Genomic DNA, 24,401 nt, shown 5'->3' with positions numbered 1-24,401 from the left:
ACTACATATATTTAATATATAAGGTTTAATGTATTAAATAATGTACTATTTAATTTTTGATAACTTAAATATATAAATGAAAATCTAAGGCTGATTGCCCAGTAAACTATTGAGTAGATTAAGCTGAAAATTATGGGAAAAGCAAATGATTTTAGTAATTTAAGAGCCTGAATTAAAAATCCAAAATGATAGGAAACTTACTGAAAATCATATTAATCATAAAAATGTTTGGGGGACTCCAAGATGGTGGCTGACAAGAAGGCAGTGAGGGAGATAGTGTGAGTGAGTGAGAGAGTGAAAGGGGAGTGCGTGGATGTGTGGGGAGTATTTGTATGTGTGAGTGAGGGACAGCTATATTCCATAGGACTGTTGGGGACTGGAGGACCAGGCTCCCCTGGCTGGGCAGCCTCTACTACAACTGAAATCTCCCTCAGGGCAGCCCTCTCTGCTGCAGAGACCATGCCATCTTGAAGGGGAGAGCTGCTGTGATTGGAAGCCCACCCTTAACTTCACCCAGGGAGACCTCGGATAACACCCGGGATCTTACAGCCACAATGCCCAGGGTCCAGCTGCCTGGGCTGTGAACGCATGAACACAGAGACTCCAGTTTCCCCAACCACAGCCACCTACAAAATTTGTCCAGTGGGAGACAAGGTGGCAGCAGAATAGATGGGCGAGTCCTGCACCTTCTCACAGAGTATATAGAAGAAACAGCTGAATCAAATAACATCCAAATGGAATTGGTAAGTTAAACAGAGCTGGAAAGGTCAGAGATTGCCTGGAAAGAGGTGGGATCGGGGGTCTGGGTTGGAGGAAGAAATGATTGCAGCTGGGACTAGAGACTCAGAGGGAGACTTCACTACACCAAATTCACATCCCTTGGTGTCAGTGTACCCCTTGAATGTGGAAGGGGATCCATAGGGCTGACGGCAGTGAGGGACTCTAGTTCTAAACCCACAGCTGTGGGAGGCTGCACCCAGAAAGGCAGCCAGCCTGAAGTTCTACACTGGCCATGCACTGCCAGGGTGGAGAAAGATGCGAGGAAGTATGGTTGCTCTGTCTTTATAATTTACATGCTTTTACTTGCTAAACCCAGTGCATAGGAACTTTCAATTAAAAACACTCTCCGAGACTGCAGGGGAAGGTGGTTTTTGTGGAAACTGGGGAGCAGAATAGGGAGAAATGATCAGGAATCCAGCTCTGGGACAGACCGTCCCTCCAATCCTGAATATACATTTTTCTCCTGAAGACTTGGCTCCTCCTAGCAGTGCTGCCACACCCAGTTTTGAGCATGGCAGGGAAAGGAAAATTTTAAATACCCCCAGGGAGCCCTGCGAGACTGGGTTGAGGGGCCATTTGATCCCAGAAACTAATACAGAAACATAGCCACCTAGGGGCCATGTCAGCAATAGTCCCTTGTGTAAACATGACTGAAAGCAGGCAGAAAAACAAAGTGGGCAGATTTATCCTTCCTGCATGAAACCAAGGTTGTGGCATATAACACAGAGGAGTGGTGGATTGCTGGGAACTTCAACACTGTGATGACTACCTGATAGGAAACTGAGATGTGGCAGGCAGAACAGTTAGAGAGGCGTCTTAAACTAGCACTCATGGGAAATTGAAGCTCCGCTGAGCAAACAAACTTCACTACTTTACTCTTTTATTTTTTATCTTTTACTTAAGAAACTAAATCTTTTCACTTTATTTTATTATTTTTTATTTTTTATTATTATTTTGCTTTATTTTTTATATTTTTTGATTTAGTGTTCTACATTCTTTTTTTATCATTATTTTACTCTATATCTTTTTTTCCTTTATACCAACATTTTCTTCCTCACTTTTCCCTTTCTCATCCTGTTTCTCTTCTGTTCCTGCTGTAGTTTCTCTCTATCCTCTTATTTAATCCATGTTAAAAACTTATCTTCTTTAACTGCTTTATTGATGCATTACTATTAAAGAAGTCCCTGATGGCCTACACATATATATAATTCCCTCTCCCCTGCTCCAAGTCCATGCACACTTCTCTTTTCTCTTTCTCCACTAGCCAATTTTTTTGTTGTTGTTTGCTTGTTTGTTAGTTAGTTTGTTTTTGTTGTTTTATTTCATGTTTTGTTTTTCCTCTCCTCGCTTGTTCTCTTTTTCTACTAACACCTTAATTAGTTTCAACCACCAACTCAGGCTTATCTACTCTCTAGTCTCCTTTTTCAATAATAGATGAATACATAGATAGATTAAAGAAAGTGAAAATATATATATATATATATATATATATACACATATATATTCTTTTATGTATATAAGTATATAAAAATGATTTAATATAAATATTTTTAATTATTATTTTCTATTATATTTTTGAGTATTTTGTTTTCTACTTTTCTTTTTATACACTCATTCTCTTTCTTCCTCCTCTACACCGAATCATGGCCATTTCTTATTCATTCAATTCCTTTACCTTACCTTCTGGAAATAAGCTCTGTCTCTTCAGATTAAGCTTCCCTCCTTCTTTTCTGGGTGTTTGTTGCTTGCATTTTTGGAATTAGTTGTTGTTGTTGTTTTAGTTTTCTCCCCATATAGATATATTGTTCCCCTTCTTCCCCTTCTTTTTTCTTCTTTTTCTTGTCTCTCTTACATTTTTTCCTTTACTCAATATTATTTTTGCACTCTTTTCTCTCCCTTAATTCTCTTTTCTCTGATGGTAACCTTTATTTGGGGTTATGGTATCATGAATATATTTGTGTTTTGTGCCCTCTGTGTTGTCTTGTTGAGTTGTATTTTTTGCCTTTAATTCAATGTAGTAGAGAGTGAGCCTCATAAGCAGATAACCTGAGAGGAGCAAAATGTGGAGACAATGAAACAGTGCCAAAATGAAAGAAAAGGAGGAATTACTAGAAAAAGAAATAAAAAAAAATGCAGGCAAGCAATTTGTCAGAGAAAGAATTCAGAGCAATGATTATAAGGACGCTGAGAGGGATAGAAGACAAATTCAACAACATATGTAAGAATTAAGAGGAAATGAAGAAGAAATGCATAATGACATAATTGCAATGAAGAACACACTATAAAGCATCAACAGTAGACTAGAAGAAGCTGAGGACCATATCAGTGAGCTAGAAGAAAAGGTAGGAAAAAATAACCAAGCAGAGCAGCTACTGAAAAAAACAACAACTTATAAAACATGAGGAGAGCCTAAGGGAGCTTTGGTACAATACAAAACAAAACCACATCAGCACAATAGGTATGCCAGAAGGAGACAAAACAGAGCAAGGGGCAGAAAACCTGTTTGAAGAAATAATGACAGAAAACTTCCCTAATATTGGGAAGAAAAAGCTTACACAAGTCCAAGAAGCTCACAAAGTCCCAAACAAGATTAACTGAAAAAAATAGACACCAAGACACATTATAATTAAATTGGAAAACACCAACAACAAAATAAGAAACATAAAGGCTGCCAGAAAGAGACAGAAAGTTACCGATAAGGGATCTCCTGTCAGATTATCAACTGATTTCTCAACAGAAACACATCAGACCAGAAGGGAATGGAATGAAATATACAAAGTCATGCAAAGCAAGGGTCTGAATCCAAGAATACCATACCCAGCAAGGCTATCATTCAAAATTGAAGATGAAATCAGGAACTTCACAGCCAAAAAAGAACTAAGGGGGTTTATTACCATCAAACTAGCAATGAAAGAAATGGCAAAGGAACTGCTGTAAAAAGAAGAAATAGAAGGGAAGAAGGAACACAGGCATAAAGAATAAAAATTGCAACAGACAAGTACTATCAAAATAACTATAAATGTAAATGGATTAAATGCCCCACTCAAAAGACATAGTGTAGCTGAATGGATAAAAAAACATGACTCATATATCTGCTGTCTACATGAGACCCACATCAGAACAAAGGACACAAACAGATTGATAGGGGAAGGATGAAAAAAACATTTTTTAGGTTAATTGAAATGAAAAAAATCTGGGGTAGCAATACTTATATCTGACAAATTAGACATCAAAGTGAAGGCCATAACAAGAGATAAGGGAGGCCACTTAATAATACTAAAGGGAGCAATCCAACAAGAAGAAATAACTCTGGTAAACATATAGGCACCCAATACAGGAGCGCCCAAATACATTAAAAAAAAAAAAAAAAAAAAAACTTCTGGAGGATATCAAGAGAGAGATTGAAAGCAATATAATCATAATAGGGGACTTTAATACCCCACCAACACCACTGGATAAATCCTCTAAAAAAAAATCAGCAAGGAAACATCAATCCTAAATGACTCACTACATCAGATGGAATTAATTGACATTTTCAGGACATTTCACCCCAAAGCCACAGAATATACATTCTTCTCAAGTGCACACAGGACATTTTCAAAGATTGACCACATATTGGAACAAAGGCAAAGTATCTTAAAATTCAACAAGATAGAAATCATAGCAAGCATCTTCTCAGATCACAATAGCTGAAATTAGAAATCAATTACAATAAAGACAATGAAAAAAAATCAAACACTTGGAGCCTAAATAGCATGCTACTAAACAATGATTTCGTTACCAAAGAGATAAAAGAAGAAATAAAAAGTATCCTGGTAAAAAAAAAAAATGGTGATAAAAACACAACAATCCAAAGTCTATGGGACACAGTGAAAGCAGTCCTCAGAGGAAAGTTCATAGCTCTACAGGCCTACCTCAAAAGAAAGAAAAAAAAGAAAAAATGGTAATAAATTATCTAACCCTACAACTCAAAAAATTCTTAAAGAGAACAACAAGAAAATTCCAGATCAGAGTGGAAATGACATAGAGAACAACAACAACAAAAAAAATCAACAAAACCATGAGCTGGTTCCTTGAAAGGATAAAGAAGATTAATGAACCTCTAGCCAGGCTCACCAAGAAGCAAAGGGAGAGGACCCAAATAAACAAAATCAGAAATGAAAGAGGTGAAGTAACAACCAAGCCCACAGAAATAAAAAAGATTATGAAAAAATACTTTGAAGAACTCTATTCCAACAAACTGGACAACTTAGATGAAATGGACATATTCTTAGAAAAATACAAGTTCCAAAAGCTCAATTGGGAAGAATGAATAGGCTGATAACTACAGAAGATATTGAAGCAGTATTCAAAAATCTTCCAGTAAAAGAAACAAAAAAACAAAACAAACAAAAACAAACAAAATAAAAACAAAACCTTGGTCCAGATGGCTTTACAGGGGAGTTCTACCAAGCATTCAAAGAAGAACTAAAACCTATTCTCCTCAGACTATTCCAAAAAATTCAAGAGGAAAGCACACTCCCAAGCTCCTTCTATGAAGCCAGCATTACCCTTATCCCAAAACCAGAAGAAGACACCACAAAAAAAGAAATACAAGACAATATCCTTGATGAACATAGATGCTCAAATCCTCAACTACATTCTAGAAAATCTGATCCAGCATTACATTAGAAAGATCATACACCACAACCAAGTGGGATTTATTCTGGGGTGCAATGATAGTATAATATCTGCAAATCAATAAATGTGATACATCACATAAAGAAATTGAAAGCCAAAACCCATATAATCATACCAATTGATGCAGGAAAAGCATTTGACAAAACCCAACACCCTTTCTTGATAAAAACTCTCAGCAAAGTGGCAATAGAGGGATGATACCTTAACATAATAAAAGACTTTATGACAAAACTACAGTCAACAACATACTCAATGGCCAAAAACTAAATCCATGTTCCCTAAGATCAGGAACAAGACAGGGGTGCCCACTTTCTCCACTCCTTTTCAATATAGTAATGGAAGTGCTAGCCATAGCAATCAGACAAGGAGAAATAAGAAGCACCCAAACGGAAAAGAGTAAAACTGTCCTTATTCGCAGATGACATGATATTATACATAGAAAACCCCAAAGACTCCATCAAAAAACTACTAGACTTATAAATGAATTTGAATTTAACAATTTAGCAGGATACAAAATTAACACCCAGAAGTCTATGGCCATTTTATATACCAACTAGAGGCCCGGTGCATGAAATTCATGCACTGGTGAGGAGGGCCCCTCAGCCCAGCCTGCCCCATCTCACAGTCTAGGAGCCCTCAGGGGATGTCCTACTGATGGCTTAGGCCCACTACCTCTGCAAAAGGCAACCAGGATGATTAGGGGAAGGAGCTGCCCCCATCACCATGCTGCTGCTGCCACTGCCAGCCACTGCAGCCACCAAGGTGTTTTCATCAACCCTGACGGTAGTACCTTCACCACGAAAAAATGACTGATTTCTTTAGGCATTTTCAAGATGTCTCTTTCATAGGATATTACATTCCTTTCTTTCTTTTTTTTGTATCTTCACCTGAGGATATTTTTCCATTGATTTTTAGAGAGTGTGGAAGAAAGGGAAAGATAGAAACATCAATGTGAGAGGGACACTTTGATTGATTGCCTCCTGCATGAGCCCTGACCTGAACCCCGGCCAGGAAGGAGCCTGTAACCTAAGTACATGCTCTTGACCAGAATCAAACCCATACCCTGCAGTCTGCAGGCCAAGGCTCTACCCACTGAGCCAAACTGGCTAAGGCAGGATATGACATTTCTTAGCCCCTGCAACAAAAAACCTTCATTTTTTTCTCCAGGAGGGAGGTGAAAAAGCCCTAGATGACTTTCTTGGATTCTTATTACCCAAGTTACCAAGAACACTCCGAGTGGTGTAACAGGAGCTTAGCCAATGAGTGGTGAGAAAAGGTGTTTTCTTTGCAGCTCCTGCACAGAGGCAGACCTGTGGGTACACTATGGCTGGTGGGCCTCCCTCTCTCTGGGCCACTTGCCGCCACTGTGGCAGCTGGCAGGCCCCCCTGTCTCTGGGCCTGCACCATTAGTGGCATGCCTCACCATGCACACAGCCCCCTCCCGCCCACCTCTTCTTGCAGCCTCCTCCTGTGCAGTCCTGATATTATCACATCCCAAACAATTTGCATATTTCCTTTTTATGTATATATAGATAATGAACTCACAGAAAGTGAAACTAAAAAAGCAATTCCATTTACCATTGCACCAAAAAATTAAGATACCTAGGAATAAACTTAACCAAGGTGGTAAAAGACCTGTACTAGGAAAACTACAGGACACTGAAAAAAGAGATATAGGAAGAAATAAACAAATGAAAGAACATACCATGTTCATGAATTGGAAGAATCAATATCATTAAAATGTCCATACTGCCCAAAGCAATCTACAGATTCAATGCAATCCCCATTAAAATGCCTATGGCATATTTTAAAGATCTAGAACAAGCCCTCCAAAAATTCATCTGGAATAAGAAAAAGACCCTAAATAACCACAGTACTCCTGAAAATGAATTACAAAGTTGGAGGGATCTCAATACCAGATATAAAGCTATATTACAAAGCCAAAGTTCTCAAAAATTCCTGGTAGTGGCTCTAGAACAGACATATAGACCAATAGAAGAGAACAGAAAACTCAGAGATTGACCCAAGCCATTATGCTCAATTAATATTTGACTAAGGTGGCAAAAACATACAATGGAGTCAAGACAGTCTCTTCAATAAATGGTGTTGGAAAAATTGGACAGATACATGAAAAATAAATGAAACTAGACCACCAGATTACACCATATACAAAAACAAACTCAAAATGGTTAAAGGACTTAAATGTAAGACCAGAAATCATAAAAATCTTAGAAGACTCCATAGGCAGCAAAATATTACACATATGTAGTAGTACTATCTTTACTGATACAGCTCCTAGGGAAATGGAAACAAAGGAGAAAATAAACAAATGTACTACAACAAAATAAAAACTTCTGCACACCAAAAGAAACCATCAAGAAAACAACAAGAAACCCCACTGCATGGGAGAACATATTTGCCAATGCTATTTCAGATAAGGGTTTAATCTCCAAAATTTACATAGAAGTCATACAACTTAACAAAATTTAGATAAATAATCCAATCAAAATAATGGGCAAAGGACCTAATTAGACGCTTTCAAAAGAGGACATACAGACAGTTGAGAGACATAGGAAAACAATCTCAAAGTCACTAATCATCTGAGAGATGCAAATCAAAATGACAATGAGGTACTATCTCACACCTGTCAGAATGCTGTCATCAACCAATTAACAAATGGCAAGTGCTAGGGAGGATGTGGAGAAAAATGAACCTTCCTAATCTATAAAAAAATTAAAAAAAGAAATATAAGAAATAAAAAACAAAGAAAAGAAAAAGGAACCATAGTTCATTGCTGGTGGGAATGCACACAGGTGTAGCCACTGTGGAAAGCAATATGGAGTTTCCTCAAAAAATTAAAAATGGAACTTCCACTTGACTCTCTAATCCCATTTCTAGGACTATTTCTGAAGAAACCAGAAATACCAATCAGAAAGGATATATGCACCCCGATGTTCAGAGCAGTACAATTTACAATAGCTAAGATTTGGAAACAGTCTAAGTGCCCATCAGCAGATGAGTGGATTAAAAAACGTTGGTACATCTACACAATGGAATACTATGCCGCTATAAAAAAAGAAAGAACTTTTACCATTTGCAACAACATGGATGGAACTAGAGAGCATTATGCTAAGTGAAATAAGCCATTAGAGAAAGATATATGTCACATGATCTCACTCATATGTGGGATATAATGATAACATAAACTGATGAACAAGAATACATCCAGAGACAAATGGCAGGGAGGGGGGTTAGAGAGCATCCGAGGACTTGTATGCATGCATATTAGCATAACCAATGGACACAGACACTGGGGCAGTGAGGTCTTGCCTGGGGTGGCAATGGCTGGGGCGGGGGGGGGTCAATTGGAGGAAAAGGAGGCTTATGTAAAACTTTAGACAGTAAAAAATAAAATAAAAGAATCACTGGATTTGAGGAGGCAACCTACAGTGAAAGGGGCCCTCCTCTTTAGACAGAGGTTCTAACCTGACTTCCTACCCATGCATTTGAAGGTAAGCCTTCCAGTGTCCATGACTTGCCCTCATGCTCAGAGCTTAATCATCCCTCTCATTCAGGGAAGTTATGATTGATTGTAACCATCAGAAGAACTAAAAGCAGAAATGGCCAAAAATGGCTAATGCTGGGGAGCAGGTGTGCAAGGAGGGGGGATAAAAAAAACTATGAGATATTTTATTATGATTATGTGTTCATCTGAATGGATTGAATTTTTATCTGTATTATTGCTTTAATAAGAACAGTTTTGGAGTGCATGTTTTTCTATTAAAGTATATTTGCAACTTAAAGAAAAAAAAAAGGATATATGCACCCCTTGTTCAGAGCAGCACAATGGAATATTACACTGCTATATAAAAGAAGGAACTTTTACCATTTGCAACAGCCTGGATGGAACTGGAGCGCATTATGGTAAGTGAAATAAGCCAGTCAGAGAAAGATAAATATCACATGATCTCATTTATATGTGGGATATAATGATCAACATAAACTGATGACCAAAAATAGATCCAGAGCCAAATGGCAAGGGAGGGGGAGGTTAGAGAGCAACCAAAGGACTTGTATGCATGCGTATTAGCATAACCAATGGACACAGACACTGGAGAGATGTGAGCTTGCCCTCGGGGGTGGGAGTGGCCAGGGGGCTGTCAATCAGGAAAAAGGAGACATATGTAATACTTTAAACAATAAAAAATCAATAAAAAATAAAATAAATGTTTGAATTTAAGAACTGAATTATAACTGCTAAGGATCTCTCATATAAGACCACTATCAACATCCATCTTGATCACATATTGGCATTTTATAAAAATGGACTAAATTTAAGTTTTCTCCTCAACATATGTTTATCCATATACAGACAGTCCTCAGGTTATGTCGGATTCGACATACGTCGTTTCATTGTTATGTAACCATCTCCCATCTACACTAATAAAAGACAAAGATGCTAATTGACCGTACCTTTGCAATGCCCATCAGCCGATCAGAAGTGTATGCAAATTAACCCAACAAAGAAGGCCTTTAATTTGCATACTGCTGCCATCCAGGCCTGCCATCTGTGACCCGGGGTGGTGGGGTGGGACAGCGCCATCTGCCGCCTGCCCCACCACCACTTGTGCCTCCTGTGTGCGATCCGGGGTGGCCAGGTGGGACAGCAGCGGAAACGGGAGAAAGCCAGGCGGCAGAGACAGGAGGGAGCAAGGCGATGGAGAAGGGAGTGAATCCTGCCTTGACGGGCTTCGCTCCCTTCTCCACTGCTTCATTCCGGCCTCAGGAAGCCCTATTCTTGCAGGAATCTTCCTGAAATGGGCCTCTAGTTTATTTATAAAAAGCAAAGTGCTGTCATTTCGACATATATACATATGTGCTTTATGTTTTTTATTATTTATGTACCACAAGTAAAGGTCAGGAATTGTTATCTTTCTTTAAATTTTTTTTTTTTACTGTTTCACTTCATTACTGCTGTGAATGTGCTCCATGTGAGTGACGTAGTTGCTTATATAGGTGGGTTCCGACTTATGGCAAAAATCGTGTTACATCGTGCAGTAGAAATGGATCTCTGAGGTAACCCGAGGACCTACTGTCCTCAATCAGCTTGTGATAATAGGTCATATTAGGAGAGAGAGAGAGAAGAGAAAGAAGAGAAGAGAAGAGAAGAGAAGAGAAGAGAAGAGAAGAGAAGAGAAGAGAAGAGAAGAGAAGAGAAGAGAAGAGGAGAGAAGAGAAGAAATAAGAAAGAATACTACTCAGTCATAAAAAAAATAAAATCTTACCTTTTGCAACAGTGTGCATGGACCTGGGGAGCACTCTGGTAAGTGAAATAAATCAGTCAGAGAAAGACAAGTACCATATGATTTCACTCATATGGTTAATCTACTGAACAAAATAAACTAACAAAATAGAAACAGACTCATAGATAGAGAGCGGGCTGGCAGCTAGCAAAGGGAAGGGTGATCACAGTCCTGGGTCAAAAAGTGAAGGAATTAAAAAACAAAACAAATACCCACCTCATAGACAGACAAGTGTTGTGATTGCCAGAAGGAAAGGAAATTGGTGGAAGGTAGAAGATATGGGTGATAAATGGTGATGGAAGGAGACTTGACTGGGGGTGGTAAACACAATATACAGATGATGTGCTATAGAATTGCACACCTGAAACCTATATAATTTTATATCCTCAGGTGAGGATATATTTGTTATAAATATATATTTAATAAATAGTTTAAATAGTAAATTGTTTAATTAGTAAATTGCATAAATTTATGTTTAAAAAAGTAGGAATTAGATAAATTGTTAAGAAAAAATATTGAAGGAAGCAGGAAACCACACAATAAAACAAGTAGAGAAGAAAAAACTATTTTATTAACCACTGTTACCCCAATAAATCTAATTAAAAGGGAAATATATTTTGATAATAGCACCCATTTGATTATTATTTTTGAATCATACAAAGAAATCCTGACTAACTTTCAAGTTCTGTGTGTTTTTTCAAGATATGGATATTTTTAATTAAATTTGTTGGGGTGAAATTGGTTCACAAAACCATACAGATTTCATGTGTACAACTCAATAAAACATCAACTGCACACTACATCATGTGTCCATCACCCCCAAGTTCTTTGTTTTTATCCATACCTTCTGGACGAGTGGCACCTTAAGAAAGGATCCATTATTTTTCTATATATGCAAATTGGATGTTTTAAAGTTTTGCATGTTGTTTCTTTTTTCATTTTTTTGTACAATTTTTAATGGTTTTTAGGACTACCATTTTATGTGTATCTATATGCAAAATAAAATTTAAAGCTGCTTGCAAATCCAAATGACATTTTTCTTTATGAAATATTTTATGTAGCAAAATAATCTATAGTGCATGAATTTTAGATGATATATTTATTTATTTATTTATGTATTATTTTTTAATTTTTTATAAATCCTTATTGTTGAAAGTATTACATATGTCCCTTTCCCCCCACACACTGTCATATCCAACCCCTTTTAACATAAAATATTATCCTGGAAAAGTCATATTTAAAATATTTAAGATCTATATAGATTTGATATTTATATTTGCCAAGAAATACGTAAAAAACTTAGTATAAAAATTAAATAAATTTTGTTGTATACAAAGAAGTACCATTTAATCACTTGTTTTTTGATAGACACTTGATAAATGCAACAAGATATTACTGTTTTTATATAAAAAATACAGATCAGTAACAAAAGTTGATAGTTCTATATATCTGATTCAAATAAAATAATTAAATTTTATTTTTTTCTAGTTTGGTATTTCCTGCAAGATTTCTATAATATCATATTTCTCAATCCCTTTCTAAACTCCCTGATCTAGAAAACTACTAAAGTTTTCTGCTTCTAAGTGTATCCATCATTCTAAAATTAAAATTGGAAACATTTATCTTAACAACATTCTGATAGATAACTGTTTCTAAATATAGACACTAGTGATATAACCAAAGTGAGAAAAGGCATTTCTATTAAAAAGCAAGAAAACATAAATAAAAGGAAAAGGTTATATTAAAATTATTGACTTTTTGTTAGTGTAAGCCATTATATCTGAAAATAAGTGATTGAATTATTTGCATTACTGTTAATATTAATTATAACAAAATTAGGAAATCTAGAAATACTTGAACTTTTGGAAAAAAACATTACATTTTGTTTAAAATTCCAGTGTTAGAGCATGAATATGGTATTATCTAATTCCAACACAGATTAGGCAAAAACAAACAAACAAAATACTAAGCACTCAGTTTAGCAGCATATAGAGCAAAATTGGAATTGGCCTAGGGATGAACTCCTGCTCCATTCATTTTAACATTACATGGGGAATTTGCATTAGAGCTTTCTGTTTTGGCTGATTTTCTGGCATACAGACATGTGGGCAGCTTTCCTAGGTCACACCAATCATATCCTAATTTCACATTGCTGTCATATTTTTACACTGTATGTATAAACTACAGATGGAAGTAAATTCTGATTAATTTTTTTTATTTCAATCTTCAATGAGAAGGACTGGAAATTATAATCCTGTTTGTTTTGCTAGTCTCTCTGATTGCTTTGAATTTTGGATATTTTGTTTTGCTAATCATCACAGAGAGTTTTAATTTGATGTTTTGAAACAGAATTTGTTCTGCTTTCCAAATTTATTAAGCTATTCTTTTTTGTAGTCAGAAACTGGAAGACTTACTTAATGAACCTCTTATTTCAACTCCATGGTTAGTGAACACTGTCTTCACCAATTTTTATCTAGTCTAGATATGTTATAAAATGAGAAGTCAATAATTATTAGTACTAAAGTCATATCCCTCATCCCAAAAGTAGCATAAAATTCATAATGCCTTCATAGCAGTTACTGTGCCTGTAAGAGAGAATTTATTTAAAATATATCTTTATTTGTTCAGATTAATCTTTACTTTGATGTCTGGCAAGAGGAAACCATGTATTTATATACAGAAGTGAAGAATTAATAATGGCCAAACTTTTGTCATTTACAAACTAAAGAAATTGGACAATATGAGCCAAAGATACTTGTGGGCCTAGCAGTCATTAAAAAAATAGTCCCCATATAGATTAAATTAGAATAAAAGCATATTTTATATTGACGTTTTCAAATTGTTTTTAAATGAAACAATAAAACCACCAGTCAAAATTCTGTAGATGTTTTAGGTCAGGAAGTTTCTTCTATTGTGCATGCCTAATTCATTTTTTACATTCAAAGAACATTTAGATATATCTTTCATGCTTTGTTTATTGGTTTATCTTTATTACATTTTCTTAGCATAGGTAATAACCCTTTTAAAAAATCTACATTATATAACAGAATAAGGTTAAATATTTATTTTTATTACTTTCTAATTATCTCATATATTAATGTCCCCATCTATATTATATATTTTTTTGCTCAAGTATAAAATGTATAGGCACTCAAAAAAGTTAATAGGCACTCAAAAAAGTTAAATGAATACATTAATTATGAGTTTTTTTTTAATTTTTCCTCACAATTCCTCATATATTGCAGGTACTCGATAAGCACTTGCTGATTAATAAACTATAGAGGATAAATCATCTTTTCAAGGGTTTCACATCTTATTAAATCTCTCAGGGTTATTGCATCCTTGTATCATATAAAAATACTGAGCTAGGGTGCTTTCTGAAGAAAGGTCAACAGTAAATTTGGTTTTGCAATGGCTATAAATATCAGCAATAAGCTAAGATGAGATAACAAATACATCTAGTTTGTAATGTTAAGGCAGCTATCAAATTCACCATCAAATAAAGTATAACTCTGAGACAGTTATTTATCCCATTTCTTTATTCTCTCTTTTCCTCCATCCATTCTTTCATATGTCATAATTTTTAGAGGAAGGAGTACTATGAACTGGAGTGACAAATGTATTATTGAGTATAGAGGATGTTATTTCTGAGACTGTTTTCAATCTATCTATTGCCCCACTAGACCCATTAATGGTATATAGGGCTCTGACTAACTAGCCCAGTAATTAAAACCCCCAAATGTGAGGGGTGAATATTTCAGAAATTGTTAGTACTACCACTTCCACCCTGAAAGTAATGTGGCTAAATTTCATTCTGGCAAAAGTTATTGTGAGAAACTGATGAAACTCATTTCACAACATCCTTTCAAACATGGAGAACTTCTATATGACATGTGGTACTTTGTACTACTAAAGACAGCATCGCATGGTCACTGAGTCCTCAGAAGTAGGAGGAGAAAAGAAGCCAAATTATTAGATAGAGACAGAATAGCCCATTTTTTTTGCTCAGTAGTTGTCTTAATCTATCTGGGCTGCTATAACAAACTATTACAAATTATGTGGCTTAAGCAACAAACATTTATTTCAAACTGTTTTGAAAGCTGGAAGTCTAAGATCAGGGTTCCAGCATGCTCAGGTTCTTAGTGAGCACCTACTCCCTGGTTTTCAGATGACTATCTTCATGTTGCATACTCACAAAGCGGGGAGAATGAGCTCTTGGCTTTTCATCTTTTTATAAGAACCCTAATCCTTATCATGGGGGTTCCATCATCATGATTTCATCTAAACCTGAGAACCTCCTAAAGGCTCCACCTCCAATTAGTATCACATTGACGATTAGGTTTCAATATATGCATTGAGAGAGGAAGAGAGAGAGAGAGAGAGAGAGAGAGAGAGAGAGAGAGAGAGAGAGAGAGAGAGAGTTTTTGCAATAAGCAGTCCCTATAATCATTCTTTATCCTGCCTTTGAAGGTAGAACTGAGATGCTAACAATGTATTATAATAAATGCAGCCGTCCATTGCCTCTACCTTAGTCATGTCCCCATATCAATTCTCTAGTGGAGAAAACCTCTACCATTTATTCATGTATAAACTTACGTTGACCATACCTGTATCCAAATATATGATCCCATTCCTTCAGGAAGTGAATGGAGGGAAAGGGGTTAAACAAAACAGAGCTAACAAAAACAGGAAAACATAAATAGTATTTTCCTATATGCAAAAACTGGGAAACAGAAAAAGTCCACATTTCCCACAAATGAATGCAATGTTAAGATCAATTTACAAGTTATAAAAGTGTAAATCATAGTTACAAATTAAATTTTCCAATACCATGTAAGAGATATCTCATGGAGCCTGAATTTGACCTGGTAGTTATCTAATTTCAAAGCACAAACATTGTTCAATATAGCATAAAGGATATTGAAATAAAATCAAGAAGAATACACCCATAAGAATAGTCAAGCATTTTACTTTGTATTGACTAATTATTAGTACAATTTTAGATTTCTACAAAAATTTATTGGGAAGTACAGGAAGTTCTCATATACATCATTACACAGTTTCCCTGATTATTCACATCTGTGTTAGTGTGATGCATTTATTACAATTCATGAGCCAATATTGATACATTATTATTGGCTAAAGTGTATAGTTTAGGTTAGAATCCACTCTTTGTGTTGTATATTCTATGGGTTTTGACAAATGTATAATGACATGTGGTCTATCTTAGGTAATGTTCAACATGCATTTGGAAATAATGTATATCCTTTTGCTTTGAGATGGAATGTTCTATAAATATCATTAAATCTCTCCAGTGCAGTGTGTTGTTCATGGTCGCTGTTCCTTTTTTGAGCCTTTGTCTGGAATATTTATTCATTGATGACAATGGAATGTTATAATCCCCATCCTTGACTCTATTGCCACCAATATTTCCCTTTATATTCACCAATATCTTATTTATATATTTAGGTGTTCCTATATTGGGTGCATATATGTATACAGGGTTATATCCTCTTGTTTGATCAATTCCTTTAGTATTATGTAATGTCCATTTTTGTCTCTTGCTATTGCCTTTGTTTTGAAGTGTATTTTGTCTGATACAAGTATTGCTACTCCAGCTTTTTGGTTGGTTTGCTTGTTTCCACTTGAATGTATTTTCTTCCCTTAACTTTCAATCTTTCTGTATATGTGTTCTGAAGTGAGTCTCTAGTAAATAGCATATATATGGGTCATGTTTTCTTATCCATTCAGCTACCCTATGTCTTTTGATTAGAAATTTAATCTATTTATATTTTAAGCTATTATAGACAGGAGCTTATTTATTACTATTTTTAATCTTTATACCAATGTTCTCTCTCTCTAGTTTGCTTCTTTCTTCTTCTCAATGAAAGCCCTTTAACATTTCTTTCAATACTGGTTTTGTGGAATGGACTCTTAAATTGTACTTTTTTTTTTTTGTCTGGGAAGCTCTTTTTATCACCTTCAATTTTAAATGATAGCCTTGGTGGATAGAGCAGTCTTGGTTGTTGGTCCTTGCTTTGTATCATTTCAAATATTTCATGCCAATCTATTCTGGCCTGAAGTGTTTCTGTTGAGAAATCAGCTGACAGCTTTATGGGTTGTCCCTTTGTAGATAACTGTATTTCTCTTGGTGTTTTTAAAGATTCTCTCTTTGTCTTTAACCTTTGTCATTTTAATTATGATGTGTCTCAGTGTGGGTTGCTTTGGGTTCATCTTGATTGGAAATTTCTGTGCTTCCTTAACTTGTGTGACTTTTTCCTTCACCAGTTTAGGTATGTTTTCAGCCATTATTTCTTCAATCCCTATGATGTGAATGTTGTTACAGTTGTTGTCCTAGAGGTCCCTTAGACATTCCTCATTTTTAAAAATTCTTTAAAATTCTCTTTTCATTTTGTTTCTCTGCTTGGTTGGTTATTTTTATTTTGTCCTGTAAATTGCTGATTCCATACTCTGCTTCATCTAACCTCCTATTGATTCCCTCTAGTGTATATTAATTTCAGATATTTTGTTCTTCATTTCTGGCTGGTTCTTTTGTATAGTTTCTATGTCCTTTTAAAGGCTTACTATCTCTTTGTTTAAGTTCTAAGTGAGATAATCCATGCTTCCCTTAAGGCACTTGAGCATCCTTATAACCACCATTTAAACTCTGCATCTGGTATCTTGGATGATTCCTTTTCATTCATTTTTTTCCCCCCTTGAGATTTCTCATGTTCTTTCATTTGGGGCATATTTTTTGTCTCCCCATTTTGACTGCTTTTTTTGTTTGTTTGTTTGCCGCTGTGTATTAGGTAGATCTGCTATGACTCCTAATCTTGTTATAAGTGCTTTTATATGTAGGTGTCTTGTGTGTATCAGCGCTGTGGCCTTCTAGATTACCTGCATTAGGTGCTTCAGAAATGTTTCTTTTGTGGTTATGTGCCCCTCCTGTTGTAGATAACTTTTAAATGCCATTGGCTCATTTATGGCTAGAGTTAACCTCAGGCTGGCTGTGTATAAGTATATACCTTATTTGCCGGGGTCCAACCCCAGCAGGTCCAGGGGTCCCCAAAGGTGTGGACGGAGTCGGCGAAGAAGGAATGACACAGAGACAGTGTTCAGTTGATCAGCAACCTAGCCAGGATCTCCAGCCAGGATCTCCAGCCAAGTTCTGGTCTGGATCTCCAGAGAGGTTCTGGTTAGGATCTCCAGCCAGGTTCTGTGTCCATGTTCTCTTGCTAGGTTCTCCAGGTTCTCCAGCCAGGTTCTGTAGCCAAGTTCCCTCGCTAGGTTCTCCACCCAGGTTCTGTCCAGGTTCTCCAGCCAGGTTCAGTTACCAGGTTCTAGTCAGGTTCTCTTGCCACTTTCTGTAGTCAGGTTCAGTCCAGGATCTTTTGCCATGTTCTCTCGCTAGGTTCTGTCTCTAGGTTCTGAGGCCAGTTTCTGTCCAGGAACTTTTGCCATGTTCTCTCCAGCGAAGTTCTTCTGTCTCTAGAGAACGTTCTGTGTAGGTTCTGTGCCTAGGTTCTGTCTCTCTTGGTTCTGTATTCTAAGTTCTGTGTTCTGCTGTCTTGTTACATCTGTATTTATACCAGTTGATTCAATCCTATCAATCTCTATTACAAAGGTTAGGGCGTTTCTTATCTCCATTCCAGGGAGTAAAGATTATGTAGCTTAAGCATGATTGTTCATAGTTAACGTGATTAATTACCCTCCTGGCACTTAGTTAAGAGGTTTTATTCCCTCCCTAACTTCAGGGGAAAATCCCTACCTGGGGAAACAACCTTTCTCAGAGACCTTGGTTAAAACACATAGTGCCAAGAAGGTGAGCAAACATATTAAGAACAGTATGCCATATATGCCAGGTCCCTTGAAACAGCAAGGATGGACTGGCTCCCGGCACTTATTCACTGTGTATGAGGCACTGTTCAGGGCTGTCCCCAGAGGTGTATTATTTTTCCCCAGCATGATCTGGTGCCTACCAGAGTCCCCGTTTGGCTGTGCTCTTTGTGTGGCTAGCTGAGTCAAGGTACAGTGTGGTTTGAAGCCCACCACTGGTTGTATTGGTTCTGGGCCTACTTGGGTCAGGTTTCTATTGCAGGTTGATGTCAGATATTGTGTGTAACAGGTCTTGGGCTTACTCTCTGCAGCTACAATACTATTCACTGTTTGTGGCTGTGTCTACTGGGTTTGGATGTGCTTGGAGGGGCCAAGCTGTAGCTCTGAGCTGGAAGCAGATCAATAAAGTCCAACAATTCCTGATGATGGCATCCACCTGTCAGCTACTCTACCACTCCCTATGATTGTCTAGACTTCCTTCAAATTCTTTTGAAGCAATACTGTAAAGTGGGCCCAAGCTGGCCATGCCTCACTGCTCCTTTCACAAGGCACAAGTTTAGTAGGACAGGGTGACAAAGTTGGGAGGATAGAGGCTAGCGGGTCCCCTACTTAGAGACAGCATGGTCAGGTACTCAATGAGGATTATGTGACCACATCATTCAATCTCTCCTTGAGTCACCAACTCTGGCTTCCCTAGGAGGAAGGCACTACCAGTTCAGGTTGGGATCAGCCAGCTGTACCTACTGCAGGACTGCAGGAGCAAACTCAGTAAGTCAGGGCCTCCTGATTTATAAAACTAGATAAAGACCATTTTCCATTGGGGGTGGTGCCAGCAGAGTTTGCAAAAGGGGAGATGAGCTCCATGCTTCCCTCTAGCTCAGTAGTCATGACTGCTTGAGTCTTGAACTATGGACTGGAGCTTCTGAAGGAGATGTGTTTTGAAGGTCTCAGCTCTTAATGGCCCTTCTTTTTCCTATGGAAATGAGCTCAGCAGGGTGGGGCCACCAGGACTTGGAAAGAGAACAAAACAGTCTCCCTTTGATAGTGGTACTGCCCCAGCCTGCATGTTGGGTGAAAGTCTAGCTTTTGTTCCAAAGCCTCACAGCTCAATGTTTGAATGTCTGCCTACAGCTTCTCTAGAAAAATAGTGCACCACAGGTCCCTATTGGCTGCAGCCAACAGTCCTTTTTGCCAGAGTCAAGCTTTGGCAGTGTGGTGTCACTATTATTTAGAGGACTGAACTAGTGTACTCCTCAGGCTGGTGCTATAAGAATAGGAGTGCCCAACCCTGGAAAGCTGGCACCTGAGGGCAATATTGAATTTTGACTCAGGACCAGGACCTTAGTAGCTGACCCTCCAGATCTCTCTTTGTGGCCAAACCATCCAGATCTTCTCTTTATAACTCCCATATGCTCTGAGTCACTTCCCTTTTCTGAAGTCCTGGGTGATTGCCAAAAGTAAGCTCCCATCTATTGGCCTTTTAGGATTACACCTAGGATCCTAGAAGACTCCCTCCTTTTCTTAGTGGACAGAATCCCCTGATTTTCACTGCGCGATACTATGCAGGCTCCTCTTTTTGGCTCTGGTGTTCTGGGTTGGGTGTCTAGGCATGAGGTTGAGAATCCATGCTCCTCAGGGAGTGATTTTTGCAGCCAAGATATACCTTTGGCTTGTAAGTCGCATATGTGGGTACAAGGGCCAGCCATCTTCATGTCTCCACCATTCTTACCAGTCTCTATGTAGCTTCCTCTATAAATCTTTGGATATAATCTTCCTGTTCAGCTCTATTTCAGTTGGTCATTAAGGTTGATTTCTCTATAATTTATCTGTAAATCTGATTTGGTGCTGAGAGGTGGTGTGTTTGGCTTCAACCTACTCCATGGATGTCTTGGATTACCCCGTTCTATCTTGTTGTACTTTTAATAGAAATATATTCTTCTCAACATTGTTCTTTGATTATTTTATTTATTCTTATCTGATTCTATACAGTAAAACAATTTTTTTGCTGTACCCTAGCTATTGAACCATTCACCTTCGATCAATAAATGGATGAGACTTCAGGTCACATGAATTTTCTTTGGTTAGGTTGATCAATATATTGACTAATGAAAAACTAATATATGAACATTTTGACAATTCTTAATGTCAATTTAGCCATCATAAAAAACATTTCATGATTAAGGGTCTGTCCATTCCTTTTACAGAATGGGAAGGGAGTATCAAATTTTATAAGCATCAAGTATGTGCTGGACACTGTGCTTTACATATATTATTTAGTTTACACTTCAAAATGAATTTATTATGTGATTATCTAATTCCCCCTTTTTTCATAAGAGGATATGGAGGGACAGAGTCATTAAATAGTGTGTCCTATATAATTCAATTTACTCCACTGTCCACTGTCCTCACAATATATTTTACTGCCTCTCATGACATAGAAATCCATAAGCAGGGCCATTATGAACTTGGAAAAGTTCTTTACCTATACAGGTTAAGTTTGTGTCATTTTCAATTTATTTTATAGCCTTTTTAGAGAAAAGTAATTGGATATTTCATCAGTCATATGTTGCTATGGTTTATATATAGTTTCTAGAAATTATCTACTACTATTAAATTAGTCCTTTCAGTTTCTTAGATCTCTACCTTTCTTTTAAGATATTATAATTTTTAAGATATAGAAGAGTTACAATATCAAAACATTTAAGATTTAGACAAATGTTGCCACCCTTATCTTTATTATGAATAATTTCCACATTAGGAACATGTGAGGTTCCTAATTAGAACATTGTATTTTTCTTTTTCTCAATGACCTCTACTTTATCTAAATTTAATCTCTTATTTTAAATGTGTCCTTCAGTATAGGATAGAGAAATATAATTTTAACAGTGTTGATAAAATAATTTCAACATTATAAAACAATCCAACCAGAAAACTTAGGAGCCACATTATTTTCATGTGAACATTATATTAGATTATTTTTTTAAATGTGGGGGAAGACAGGCATTATGTGATATTTCAAGGTGAACAGACTTTGTTAATATCAAAGAAGCAATATGATACCAAGTCTCTTAATTCTATATTTTGTGACCTAATTAAAATAATTAAAAGAAAATTAAAATTTGAAAAAGTTCTCTACCTACTTATGTTTTTACTAGAGGCCCAATGCATGAAATTCATGCAAGAGTAGGCCTTCCTTCCCCTTGTGGCTGACACCAGCTTCCCTCTGGCACCCAAGACCCGGGCTTCCCTGACAGCACCGGCTTTGTCTGGAAGGAAATCGGGTCTAATTAGCATATTATGCTTTTATTATTATAGATGGGGGAAAAGTAGAAGTAGAAATAGCTCTTCCAAGAAAGGAAAGGTCTTAAAAGATTATAAAAAGGTTTGGAGACAAAATATATTTCTCATAATTAACCTGATAATTATAGGGAACCAGAGCAAAATTCAGGTGTTCTAGCTAGACTAGCATGTTTTGATCAAACTTAGGCATCTTTCCTTTATCTACTCCTTACACAATGACAATTAACTAGTACTATTGGCCATAACTGCTGCTGCTACTTCAATTAATGCCACAGGTCTCTCATAATCATTATAGATATTAGAAATATATTCTTCTTAACATTGTTCTTTGGCCTGTGTCATCATACCTATATCTGGTAATCCAAGTGTGGAAAAAACAAGTATCTTTATAGGCTTGTTCTCCCTTTATAGACTAGATTAGAATGGTTAAATTCTTGCTCTGGTACTGAACAAAAAGTACAATGTGCTTCTACTATGTCATTATCACTCGAGCCATAACAACCCTTTTTGTAGTCTGGATCTAAAACTGGACTTCATATAAAGCATGTAATAAAGTAGTTTAATAACAATTGTACCATGGCAATGATAGCTAACATATTTCATGATTGCTTATTGTTTGCAAGACACTCTATTCTTTAAAATAATTATTTTATTGTAGAAAGTATTAAATATGTCCTCCTCTTTCCCCCATTGACCCCTCCAGCCTGCCCTCGCTCCCTGCTCCAGGGCCTCACCACCCCATTATCTGTGTCCGGGCCATGCATATATGCATGCAAGGTCCTTGGTTGATTACCTCCAACTCGCCCACCTTCCCAAGCCTTCCCTCTGAGATTCCTCACTCTGTTCCATGCTTCAATGTCTCTGGATCCACGCCTTTCATCAGTTTATTTTGTTACTTAGATTCCACATATGAGCGCGATCCTGTGATACTTACCTTTCTCTGACTGACTTTTTTTCACTTAGCATAATACTCTTCAGGTCCTTCCATGCTGTCTCAAAGGGTAAGAGATTTGTCTCTTTACAGCTGCATAGTATTCCATGGGATAAATGTACCAAAGCTTTTTTATCCACTCATCTACTGATGGGCACTTGGGCTGTTTAAAGATTTAGCTATTGTAAATTGTGCTGCAATAAACATAGGGGTGCATACATTCTTTCTGATTGGTATTTCAGATTTCTTAGGATATATTCCTAGAAGTGAGATCACTGAGTCAATATTGAATTTTTTGAGGAAACTCCATACAGTTTTCCATAGTGGCTGCACCAGTCTGCATTCCCACCAGCCGTGTACTGGGGTTCCCTTTTCTCTACATCCTCACCAGCACTTGTCATTTGTTGATTTGTAGATGGTAACCATTCTGACAGGTGAGGTGATACCTCATTGTCATTTTAATTTTCACCTCTCTGATGATCAGTGACTTTGAGCATTTTTTATATGTCTCTTGGACTTCTATATGTCCACTTTTCAGAAGTATCTATTTAGATCATTTGCCCCTTTTTAATTAGATTGTTTGACTTTCTTCTGTTACATTATATGAGTTCCTTATATATTTTGGATATTAAACCTTTATCAGAGGTATCATTGCCAAATCTGTTTTCCCATACCATGGGCTCCCTTTGTGTTTTGTTGATGGTTACATTTGCTGTGCAGAAGCTTTTTGTTTTGATGTAGTCCATTTGTTTATTTTCTCCTTAATTTCCTTTGCTGTAGGTGATGTCCCCATAAACATATTCCTACAAGAGATGTAGGAGATTTTGTTCTTTATGGGTTCTTCTAGGATTTTTATGGTTTCACAACTTACATTTAAGTCTTTTATCCATTTTGAGTTTATTCTTGTGTATGGTGAAAGTTGGTGGACTAGTTTCTTTTTTTTTTTTTTTTTTTTTGCATGTATCTGTCCAATTTTCCCAACACCATTTATTTCAGAGACTGTCTTGACTCAATTGTATGCTCTTGTCTACTTTGTCAAATATTAGTTGAGCATAATGGCTTGGATCGATTTCTGAAGTCTCTGTTCTGTCCCATTGATCTGTATGCCTGTTCTTGTGCCAGTACCAGGCTCTTTTGATTAACGTGGATTTGTATTTGGTTAACTTGAAATCTGGTATTGTGATTCCTCCAAATTTGTTCTTCCTTCTCAAGATTGCTGTAGCTATTTGGGGTCTTGTTTGGTTCCATATAAATTTTTGCAGCATTTGTTCTAGATGTGTGAAATATGCTGTTGGTATTTAAATATGGACTGTAATGAATCTATAGATTGCCTTGGGTAGTATGGATATTTTAATGTTTTTGATTCTACCAATCCATGAACACGGAATATTCTTCCGCTTTTTTATATATTCTATTATCTCTTTTTTCAACATCCTGTCATTTTCTGAGTACAGGTCTTTTGCCTTCTTAAGTTTATTCCTAAGTATTTTAATTTTTGTTGCAATGGTAAATGGGATTGCTTATTTAGTTTCTCTTTCTGAGAGTTCATTGTTGGTGTAAAAAAAAAAAAA

This window comes from Myotis myotis, unplaced genomic scaffold, assembly GCF_014108235.1.
Source record: "Myotis myotis isolate mMyoMyo1 unplaced genomic scaffold, mMyoMyo1.p scaffold_m19_p_4, whole genome shotgun sequence".
Lineage (NCBI taxonomy): Eukaryota > Metazoa > Chordata > Mammalia > Chiroptera > Vespertilionidae > Myotis > Myotis myotis.
Note: the sequence above shows the minus strand (reverse complement) of the source record.